The following is an 11,928-nucleotide window of genomic DNA, read 5'->3' as shown; positions in this document are numbered from 1 at the left end:
GAAAGTTTCACGAGTTGTGAAGCAGGGCTGCAGGTGTCTCTCTGTCTCTCTCCCTCTCAATCACCCCCTTCCCTTTTGATTTCTGGCTGTTTCTAAAAAAAAAAATTAAACAGAGGAAGTGACTACCCTTCTCCCACCTTCCATTGCTGGTGACATCTCATCTACTGTACAAACCCAAACCAGGAAGTTGGTGTTGTCATGTTACTGTTAACTAGACAACAGCTCTTACTCTAAAGGTTATTTTTTTATATTTATTTATTCCCTTTTGTTGCCCTTGTTGTTTTCTTGTTGAAGTTCTTGTTGTTGTTACTGATGTTGTTGCTGGATAGGACCGAGAGAAATGGAGAGAGGAGGGGAAGACAGAGAGGGGAGAGAAAGACAGACACCTCCAGACCTGCCTCACCACCTGTGAAGTGACTCCCCTGCAGGTGGGGAGCCGGGGCCCAAACCGGGATCCTTACGCCAGTCCCTGCGCTTTGCGCCACGCGCACTTAACCCGCTGCGCCACTGCCCGACTCCCTAAAGGTTATTTTTTTAAAACATAGCCTTCTCAGAGTTCAAACATTCATTTAAAATCCCTATATGTCCGCCTGACAGAGTGATGGGACATGATCCTCAGACCCATCCTTATCCTCATGGGGCACAGCGGCTAGTGGAAGTGACCCCTTTCCTCAAGTAGAAATAGCATCATGGAGGCCCAGGATCCAGCAAGGCACAAGGAGTACTGACCACAGCTCTAAAAAAGGCCGTGTGTGTCCCTTGCTGTCCTGCCCACAGCACTTCACAGCTTGCCTGGAAGCTGTATTTTAATCCTTAAAAGAGCATGAACAATTACTCAGGCTATATTTATCTTGTTCCTGGAGCCACACAGAGATTTGGCCTTGCTCTACCAAAACCTTCAGCTCATCACTCATTCCCATCAGGGACAATCGTGTGTCCTCAGCACAAAAGCAGAGAAGCCAAAGGAGGCAACTGGCACACAGCGGGAGAGGTTCTCCCAGCAGACCGTCTGACTCGAGGCCAGGGCAAAAAAAAAAAAAAAAGTTTAAATCCCCGGGCAAAAAGCTGGTGCTAGGACCCAGGGAAGTCAAGTAAGGAGAAGCGGCTTCTTGCCAACAGCTCTGCCAACCCCAGAACCGATTGCCAGACTGGCTGCACTCCGCATTTGACCTCCCTGTCTTTCTCATACTTTGGGACTCTGAGTAACGTCCAGAACTTAGTAGACCCTAGAGGAATATGTGAGTAAGCAAGCAGCCACATCCACAGTATTTGCAGCATGTAGATGCCAATGACAGATGTCATTCACTGGGCACAGTGTCAGGCATTGTGTCAGCCATTCTGCGTACGAAACTTACTCCAGCCTCACCAGATCCGCGTGAAGCAAGTGTCTCACTTCCATGTCCTATATGAGGAATCTGAGACTTGGGAGAGGTCGAGAAGTCTGTGTACTATGTCTAGTCGAAAAGCTGTCTTAAATTATCATATACAAACAAATATTGAATAGACTTCTTTTTCACAGACTTATGAATGAACAGTTCTCAAAATACTTTCTGTGCAGTCTAGGATTTAGTAAGTAATATATTGTTAGTAATGAAAATCAAGTCCCTGTCAAAAGTGGGAGTTACTAATCTAGAAAAGAGGAAAATAAATAGAATGAATCATGCAAAGCAGCTTTGTGTGGGAATTGTAGGTATTGGAATGAACTGGATAGACAAGTAGGTGAGTGGATGGATGGGTAGACAGACACCGACAGGCAGATGGATATGATACATGAACAGGTATATTTGCATGTGTATACACAGACAAATTTTCTATCTAATTTTCTAGCTCTGTCCATGCAGAAGGACTAATGATGTTCCTATAGCAATTAGCTCATTTTGCTTGGTTAGAAGGACCTAGGACCTCTTAGAGAAATAGGTAACTCTAGGATTGGGACAGGCAAAGTACAAGGTGAACATGCTACCAAAAAGTAAGACAGCGCTTCCGAAATTATGTCGGCATACCTAAAGGACAGAGAGTCACCTCGAGGTGACTTCTTTTAGCCAAATCTCAGACAACATGGGCATCAAGGTAACAAATAATATGAGAGGATTATAGCTCAGGAATAAAATAGAAATCCATGGGCCCATTCTGTTATTTAAAGAATGGAGAAAGGAAAGCTCTTTACTATAGCAGGGTGCAAACTTTAATAAATATGGAATTAGGTGATTAGAAAACCACCATTGGCAATGACTACATTAATCATTAATTCAGAGAATAATATGTTATGATAAAACTCGTAATTGAGGGCTGGGAAGATAGCATAATGGTTATGCCTTTCATACCTGAGACAACAAAGGTCCCAGTTTCAATTCCGAGAACCACCATAAGCCAGAGCTGAGTAGTGCTCTGGTAAAAAAAATAAATAAATAAATACACTTGATTCACAGTTAAATGTATAAGAAATAAAAAATAGGCTGGAGAGATAGAATAATGATTATGCAAAAGGACTTTCATACCTGAGACACCTAAGGTCCCCAGAGTCAATCTCCAGCACCACCATAAGACAGAGCTGAGTAGTGCTCTGGTAAAAATAAATAAATACACAAGATTAAATGTTTAAGAAATTTTTTAAAAGGCTAGGGAGATAGAACAATGGTTATGCAAAAGGACTTTCTTTTTTTAATTTTTATTTATAAAATGGAAATATTGACATGACTATAGGATAAGAGGGGTACAATTCCCACCCCAGAACTCCGTATCCCATCCCCTCCCCTGACAGCTTTCCCATTCTCTATCCCTCTGGGAGCATGGACCCAGGGTCACTGTGGGATGCAGAAGGTGGAAGGTGTGGCTTCTGTCATTGCTTCCCCGCTGAACATGGGTGTTGACAGGTGTATCCATACCCCGAGCCTGTCTCTCTCTTTCCCTAGTGGGGCAGGGCTCTGGGGAGGCGGAGCTCCAGGACACATTGGTGGAGTCGTCTGTCCAGGAAAGTCTGGTTGGCATCATGGTAGCATCTGGGACCTGGTGGCTGAAAAGAGTTAAGATATAAATCCAAACAAATTGTTGACTAATCATGAACCTAAAGGCAAGAGTATTGCAGATAAAGATTTGGGGTCTCCATTTTGGAAAAATCTAGTAGGTTTATTTTAAGTATTTCAAGGGGCCCATGACTTTACTAGTTTTTGCCTGAGCCTGACAGCTAATATGCAGGTGGACCCAAGTTATTGTCTGGGGAGATGGTGTCATAGGTGGAAAAAGGACTAGAAATCTGGATCAGGGGGGAGAGTAGCTTCCAAATATGGGGAAAGTATATAAATATTATTAACTGTAAACCCCTTTGATTTGACCTGGGGCCCATATTCAGCACAGGAGCCTGTGTGACCTCTGCATCCCTGTAGGTCTGAGCTCACATTCTGTGGTCATGGCCAGGAACACTCCAGGCTGCACTAATTTCAGGACCCATCTTCCTCGGGTGGTAGGTAGAGTATGTTGTCCAACCTCCCTTCGGAGGATGGAACACTCCCTACCCTTGTTGATCCACAATGAGGGCAAGGTCCTATAGGGCCCACAGAGGGGTCCATTATGTTGTTCCTGATGGAGGTGAACAGTGACAGTGGAGAGAGGGATCTGTTAGAGGTCTAGGCCCATCATGTCTGTGTGGAATCTCAGGACTCCTGACCAGGGCCCCAGGTGATGGGGTGGCCTGGTAGTGACTAAAGAGCCATCATTGAAGTGTGCCAGTCTCTTGCGCTTATTCAGCTTTTGTGGTCCTTGCTTTATCTGACAAGGTGACCACTGGCGTGATTGAAGGACATGTAATAGGAGGTAGGTGAGTATCTAGGTCTAAGCAGTATCCATGTTTCGTTAAGTACTTTACGGTGTCTTTTCAGGTCTTTCTACTTGCTTGCTTCATTTATGGACTCTGCAAACTATAGTTCACTTTTGCTTTAAGGTATACATGTTCCCCCAACTTGTGGATACATGTACATATGCCCTATCCCCTGGGCCCTCGTGTATATCTAGGTTTTGAATTTTTGTTAAGAAGTGTGCCGCCCGAAATGGAGTTAAGGAGTCCTATGAGCTAGGAAAGGTCTCACCAGAGTAATGAAGCTGAAGGGTTGACATTCCACACCTGATGTCTCTTGACACAGTCCAAAGTGTAACATGCTGAGGTGGTACTGGCTGCCTTCATTGGGTTGGGGGTCAGCAGATGCAGTGTCAGTTGGTGTGAACTGGAAGAAGCAGGCAGGAAAGTGAGCCCCACCTAGAGGTCCCAGGCCTGGGAGAAATATGGGCTTTATAGAGGAAGGGGAAGGCTCCTGTGTCTAAGGGTTTAAGAAGACAAGAGGGGAGTCGGGCAGTAGTGCAGCAGGTTAGGCACACCGGACACGAAGCGCAAGGACCAGCGTAAGGATCCCAGTTCGAGCCCCCGGCTCCCCACCTGCAGGGGAGTCGCTTCACAGGCGGTGAAACAGGTGTGCAGGTGTCTGTCTTTCTCTTCCCCTCTCTGTCTTCCCCTTCTCTCTCCATTTCTCTCTGTCCTATCCAACAATGATGACATCAATAACAACAATAATAATAACTACAACAATAAAAAACAAGGGCAACAAAAGGGAAAATAAATACTAAAAAATTTTAAAAAACAAGAGATAGTTATTGCTGTAACCAAATTATTTGGCAATTGGGTTAACCTTGAAAATCCCTTTGTTAGCATTTGCCGTATCATACAAGTCCTCATCTTAATTTATATCCACAAAAGGACTATCATACCTGAGGCACCAAAGGTCCCAGGGAGAGAGAAGAAATAAAAAATAGCGGGAGTTGGGCGGTAACACAGTGGGCTAAGCGCACGTGGCGCAAAGCGCAAGGACCCACGTAAGGATCCCGGTTCGAGCCCCCGGCTCCCCACCTGCAAGGGGAGTCGCTTCACAGGCGGTGAAGCAGGTCTGCAGGTGTCTGTCTATCTCTCTCCCCTCTCTGTCTTCCCCCTCCTCTCTCCATTTCTCTCTGTCCTATCCAACAACGACAACAACAATAATAACTACAACAATAAAACAACAAGGGCAACAAAAGAGAATAAATAAATAAATAAATATATTAAAAAAGAAATTAAAAATAGCTACATAGTCTCAAAGCACTTCAAAATATACTTACTAATTGTAAATATGGGAGTAGTTAATTACAACATGAGGAAATCTGGCACACGTTACAGGGCATAAAGCCATGGGTTCAAGCCCCTGGTCCCCACCATCAGGGGGAAAGTTTCACAAGTGGTGAAGCAGGGCTGCAGGTGTCTCTCTGTCTCTCTCCCTCTGTATCTCCCCTTCTCAATTTCTCTGTCTCTATCCAATAATAAATAAAAACTTTAAAAAAGGAAATCTGGCATGTGAACAAAATTGCTTTTGAAAAAATATGCAGACAGAATATCAGTCTTCCCTTTTCCTCTTTCCCTTCTGCTACCTCGGCATGCAGATAACTAGCGGAAAACACAGACAGAGAGAGAGCTATCCTTCCCTTGGCTTCCCCTAAACTTCCCTGAGTCGCACTGTAACCTCAGCTTGTTCTTCAAAGGCAACATTTCTGTGTTGGTGCCATGATACAACAGACTGTTTTTCTCAGGAAAGAAAGAGTCAAACCTTTCTCATGTTCTCTCTCCTGGCTTTGTGTAGTTTTTTCTTTGGGATGAAAAGGGAAAGAGACATGAAGCAGAGAAAGACTCTTGAGGTTTGCAAGTTGACATTCCACCATTAGATTAATGCTAACAAAAGCTCATTTTCACTAATCCTGAAAGGCACGTCATCCCCAGATGCACTGGGCTTTCTGGTTCAATGCGTGAATCACGAGGGCTCTTCCATAGTTCAGAGATGTGTGTGTTTCCTTTTTTAAAGACTTTGAAGTTGCAAAGAGCGTATATCACTTTTTTTTTTCCTCCAGGGTTATTGCTGGGCTCAGTGCCTGCACCATGAATCCACTGCTCCTGGAGGCCATTTTTTCCCCCTTTGTTGCCCTTGTTGTTGTAACCTCATTGTGGCTATTATTATTGCCATTGTTGATGTTGTTCATTGTTGGATAGGACAGAGAGAAGTGGAGAGAGAAGGGGAAGACAGAGAGGAGGAGAGAAAGACAGACACCTGCAGACCTGCTTCACCGCCTGTGAAACGACTCCCCTGCAGGTGGGGATCCGGGGGCTCGAACCGGGATGCCTACGCTGGTCCCTGCGCTTTGGGCTACATGCGCTTAACCCACTGCACCACCGCCCGACCCCCTATATCACTTTTTAAGAGCAAACCCAAAAGAAGCTGTGTGAGCATCACTGTCGAAGTGAAGGTTGACTGAGTTAAACTAAACGGGCCCCTTCCATCCATGATGCTCAGACAGCTCAGAGGGGCACATATGTTTCCTGTCCTCAGACAGCTCAGAGGGGCACATATGTTTCCTGTCCTCAGACAGCTCAGAGGGGCACATATGTTTCCTGTCCTCTCCCCAAGGGGCCTTCAAGGACTTAGTTCTGAGACCTGGTGCCTTTTTTTTTTAATCTGCATTCACTCCCAAAAGGATCTTGTCTTGAACTCATGATTTAAAATATCATCTATACTCTGAAGATTCCCAAAATGTTATGTCTAATACTGACGAGACTCTCCTCCAGAGTCCAAAGTCATAAGTCCAACTGCCTATTGAGTAACTCCTCTGTCCCGTCCAACTCCCAACACCTGCTTTTCAATCAGTCTTCTTATAAACCAGAGCACTGCTCAGCTCTGGCTGATGGCGCTGCAGGGGTTTGAACCTAGGACTTTGGAGCCTCAGGTATGAGAGTTTCTTGGCATAACCATGATACTGTCTACGTCTGCCTCAGTCACTCTTCTCTAAATTGAGTACATTTAGATTGAGTGAATTGAGATTGAGTCCATCCTTCAGTCTACTTAAACACAAAGCAAGAGTCATGGGAGTCGGACGGTAGCGCAGCCGGTTAAACACAGGTGGCACAAAGCGCAAGGACCAGCGTAGGAATCCCGGTTCGAACCCCTGGCTCCACCTGTAGGAGAGTCACTTCACACGCAGTGAAGCAGGTCTGCAGGTGTCTATCTTTCTCCCCACCTCTCTGTCTTCCCCTCCTCTCTCCATTTCTCTCTGTCCTATCCAACAATGACATCAATAACAATAGCAATAAAACAACAAGGGCAACAAAAGAGAATAAATAAATAAAATATTTTTCAAAAAAAAGCAAGAGTCACTCAGGCTTTGCTCCAGCTCTCCATATCTCTCAGGGAACCCAGCAGAAGATCCTAATGCCTCCACCCCCAAAATGTGTCTAGAACCTGACCATTTCTTACCGCCCTGACCCTCCTATCCTGATCTACTGACCTCAACCCCCTGGTGTGTCATCAGTTCAATTTCTTGCTCTCCTGCTACTCTTCTGCCCACCAAGGAAAGTAGAGTCATTCTTTTAGTTACCAGTTACGCCGTGTCACTCTTTTTCTGATCACCCTCCAGTAGTTTCCTGTATCATTCAGTATAGTATAAAGCCAGCATTCTTTCCGTCCTGATCTCTCAAACTCACCAGCAGCCTCTCTGTCTCCTTCTTTATCCCTCCAAGCTTAGTTCTGTCCTTGTGCCTTTTTTCTTACTGTTCCTCCACTTGAGATGCTCCCCTGGTTTTCATCTGCTAGACTTGCTCCCTCTTTATTTTTACGTCTGTTCAAACGTCTCCTTATTCAGGGACACTTGCCATGGTCATTGAAATGAAGTATCATCCTCTAAAATAAAAATAAAAAATAAAAAATTAGTAAGTGAACTTATTTAAAAATAAATAAATAAAAATTTAAAAATGGAGCAGGGAGGGCAGTAGGCCACCCTGCAGGTGCCGGCCTCTCCACTTCTCTACTTCTAACGAGTGAAGAAGGCCCCAGTGATGTTGGAGCGTGCAGCACAGCACAAGGCTTCTTCATAGTCTTGGGTCGGGGTAAGATGAGAGAGAGCAGACGTGGCTCTGGCCCTAGTCCCTGAGGATCCCGTGTGCCCCTCAGGTTCAGGTATGACCTCTCTGATCCTTGTGAATCTACCTACCATCACTGACACCTCTTTATTTTTCTTTTTCTTTTTTGCCTTCAGGGCTCGGGGCCTGCACCACGAATCCACTGCTCCAGGAGGCCATTTTTCCCATTTTGTTGCCATTGTTGTTGACGTTACTGCTGTCGTTGTTGGATGGGACAGAGAGAAATGGAGAGAGGAGGGGAAGACAGAGAGGGGGAGAGAAAGACAGACACCTGCAGACCTGCTTCACCGCCTGTGAAGTGACTCCCCTGCAGGTGGGGAGCTGAGGGCTCAAACCTGGATCCTTATGCCTGCCCTTGTGTTTCGCGCCACCTGTGCTTAACCCACTGCACTACCGCCTGGCCCCCACTGCCACCTCTTTCTAGGACTAGCTGCTACGTATGGATTTGGAGTGGAGGCTTGTGGGGCCATACACAGACCTGCCTCTGCCAGGGTGTCGCTGATACACCAGGTAACGCAAGGAGAAGGCAGCTCACTGCGTAAGGTAAGATGGTCACCACTGGATGTCTCTGAAGTCCCGTCAGTAGTCAGGGCTTTATAAGAGTTGCTGACAAATAAGGATAGACTAAACTGTGTCACCCTAAACTCATATGTTCAAATCCTAATACCCAAAACCTCAGAAAGTGGCCACATTTGGCAACAGGATTGGTGCAGATGTAATTAGTTAAGATGAGATCGCTGGGGGCCGGGCGGTAGTGCAGCGGGCTAAGCACAGACGGCACGAAGCACAAGGACCGGTGCAGGGATACCGGTTCGAGCCCCAACTCCCCACCTATAGGGGAGTCGCTTCACAAGCAGTGAAGCAGGTCTGCAGGTGTCTGTCTTTCTCTCCGCCTCTCTGTCTTCCCCTCCTCTCTCCATTTCTCTCTGTCCTATCCAACAACGACAGCAATAACAACAGTAATAATAACCATAACAATGATAAAACAACAAGGGCAACAAAAGCAGGGAAATAGCCTCCAGGAGCAGTGGATTCCTGGTGCTGGCACTGATCCCCAGTGATAACCCTGGAGGCAAAAAGAAAAAAAAATGAGATCACTAGGATATGCCCAAATCCCATAACTGATATCTTCATTTTTTAAATGAAAATCTGGACACAGAGACACACAGGGAGAGCAGCAGTTGCAGGGAGAAGACAGCTGCCAACAAGGAAGGAAGGAACATGTCTTTCCTTCAAAACCCTCATAAGGAACCAACCCCACAGGCATCTTGATTTTAGATTTTCAGTTTTCCAAACCGGGAAACAAGGAATTTCTGGTGTTTAAGTTAATTTGTGGTGATTTGTTATGGCAACCCTACAACTGTCACTTTTAATTTCCCACAACAAGGCATGGTCACTTAGTTCAGTTCACCCCTACAAGAAAATGAGTGGATATTTATATCTGTCCTCAAAATCTGCCCAAAGTATTACCTTCCCAAACGAGACTTGAACTCTGCTGCCTGACTCTGAAATCCCTGTTATTTTTGTTTGTTTGTTTTGTTTTTTAAACACACACACACACACACACACACCCGGCTGTCCCTATGAATGATGACATCACACGCCTGGGCTCCTGTGAGCTGTGCCTGGAAGTTGTATTCTACTAAGTCTACTGATGAACATGCCTGACCTGCTGCTGTCAGTACACGTGGCAGGGGGTGACACGCTATTCCGTGGCTCCCCAGGTGGCCACTAAGGGGCCACCAAGGACTGGTAGTCACAGCCCAGCCGGCAGGAAGAATCAAGAAGGGGGGATGGGGACATTCACATGCCTGCCGGGCTCAGTTCTCAGGAGTCGGGTTCAGTGCACTCAGAGAGGCCGCCGAGAGTCAGGGCATCAGGGCAGAGCGGCAGGAAACGACTGGCAGCTACGTGGACTTAAGTCTGGAGAGGAATAGGAATGCAGGATCTGAGAGGCACAGAAAAAAGAAGGCCCCTGCACCGGCGCAAGGCAGCCGAGGAGAAGGCACAGGATTCCCTGGGGCAAGACACCGCCCCAAGGTCCCCAAGGTCGGGCTGAAAGTCCCTGGGCTTTCGTTTGAAGGCCCTGGCCCTGTTCCTGATTCAAGTCCACGGGTCCTGAAAAGACTTTACAGCTCTGGGCAGAATGCTTCTTCCTCATTTCCCTCCTCGTCCTTGGCCCCGACTTCCTACCAGAGAGCAGGAGGCCAACGGGCCCCACAGACGATCCCAGTCACTTCCGGAGGGTTTCCCCAACAACTGTCAGTCAGCCACCATTGCTTCTTCCCGGAGTCTGAGGTGCTTAGATAAGGGTCCAGTCCAGCTTCAGGAAGCTGATAGAAAGGGGCTTGTCTGCCCACTTAGCTCTGCTCACTCTTCCCCATTCCTCGCACGTCTGCACACCAGCCTTTGGCGTGACCAGTGTGAGCGTTGTGAATGTCGTCAGCCCCGTGTCCCAATGCACATCTCAGGAAACTGAAGTTCACTCCAATCTCCCCGCAGAGAGAAACACTAAAAACAGCATAATCCTTAGCATCCTTGGGGAAAACTGTTTAACAAGAACCACAGAGAAATCCCTACCCTATGGTCCAGTAATAGCATTCCCCCAATGTTATATTCTAGGGAAACACTAAAAAAAAAAAAATAGAAGACATATTCATGCTGTAGACTTGCTGAGGCTGCAGGGACTACATAGAAAGGTCTTTCATGGGGAATTGGGCTGTAGCACAGCGGGTTAAGCGCACGTGGTACAAAGCGCAAGGACCAGCGTAAAAATCCCAGTTCGAGCCCCCGGCTCCCCACCTGCAGGGGAGTCGCTTCACAGGCAGTGAAGCAGGTCTGCAGGTGTCTGTCTTTCTCTCTCCCTCTCTGTCTTCCCTCCTCTCTCCATTTCTCTCTGTCATATCCAACAACAAGGACATCAATAACAACAACAATAACTACAACAATAAAACAACAAGGGCAACAAAAAGGGAATAAATTAATAAATATTTTTAAAAAAAGAAGAAAGGTCTTTCATGTTCCATGCGATCAGCAGACTCCCACTCCTCACGTTCTCCCTCTCCCCTTGTCAGTGTTCCATCCAGAGCACCCACAAACTCCAAATCCCTCTCCCTCTACCATAAAGTGGCTCAGCTCTCCACAGCACCTTCCCTAGCACTCAGCCTCCCTAGACCCATCGAATACTCTCGTCCCCACCCCATGAAAGGCAGTGCAAAGTGATTATTCTTTTTTTTTTAATTCTTTATTGGGGAACTAATGGTTTACAGTCGCCAGTAAATACAATAGTTTGTACGTGCATGATATTTCTCGGTTTTCCACACGACAATTCAACCCCCGCTAGGTCCTCTGCCATCATGTTCCAGGACCTGAACTCTCCCCACCCACCCCAGAGTCTGTTACTTTGGTGCAATATGCCACCACAAAGTGTAGCTTTCTTCTCCCCTCACATATTCCACAGAATACAAGGCAGTTATTAGGAAAGAGAAAAAACAAAAAGCAGGTGGGTTAGATCTTTACCTTCTGATGCCAGTGATTCATCATCAGAGGAAGATGAACAAATGTGCACACTACAGGGCGACACGTGAGGTGGGGCTCCTGTGGGACTCTGGTAGCCGAGTGTCAGTCACACTGAGAACCAGAGGCACCACCTCTAGGAAGGACCACGGATCCGGGGGGGCAGACTGTGAAGGACATTATTCTCTCTTTTTTTTTTTGCCTCCAGGGTTATTTCTGGGGCTCGGTGCCTGCACTACGAATCCACTGCTCCTGGAGGCCATTTCCCCATTTTGTTGCCCTTGTTGTTGCTCTTATTATTGTTGTTGTTGTTGGATAGGACAGAAAGAAAATGAGAGGAGGCGAAGACAGAGAGGGGGAGAGACAGACAGACACCTGCAGACCTGCTTCACCGCCTGTGAAGCGACTCCCCTGCAGGTGGGGAGCCGGGGGCT

General features: G+C 46.6%; 1 long non-coding RNA gene across 1 annotated transcript; it reads right to left on the bottom strand.

Annotated features, from left to right (window-relative positions):
- Nucleotides 1-9,593: 9,593 nt before the first annotated feature.
- Nucleotides 9,594-11,144, bottom strand: LOC132533687 (uncharacterized). The gene is made up of 2 exons (XR_009545536.1): nt 10,172-11,144; nt 9,594-9,901 (listed from the first exon to the last, which is right to left on the bottom strand). It is a non-coding gene; the product is annotated as an uncharacterized LOC132533687 (long non-coding RNA).
- Nucleotides 11,145-11,928: the final 784 nt, after the last annotated feature.

The sequence above is a fragment of the Erinaceus europaeus genome, chromosome 17 (genome assembly GCF_950295315.1).
Source record: "Erinaceus europaeus chromosome 17, mEriEur2.1, whole genome shotgun sequence".
Lineage (NCBI taxonomy): Eukaryota > Metazoa > Chordata > Mammalia > Eulipotyphla > Erinaceidae > Erinaceus > Erinaceus europaeus.
Note: the sequence above shows the minus strand (reverse complement) of the source record. Positions and strands in the feature narration are given on the sequence as shown.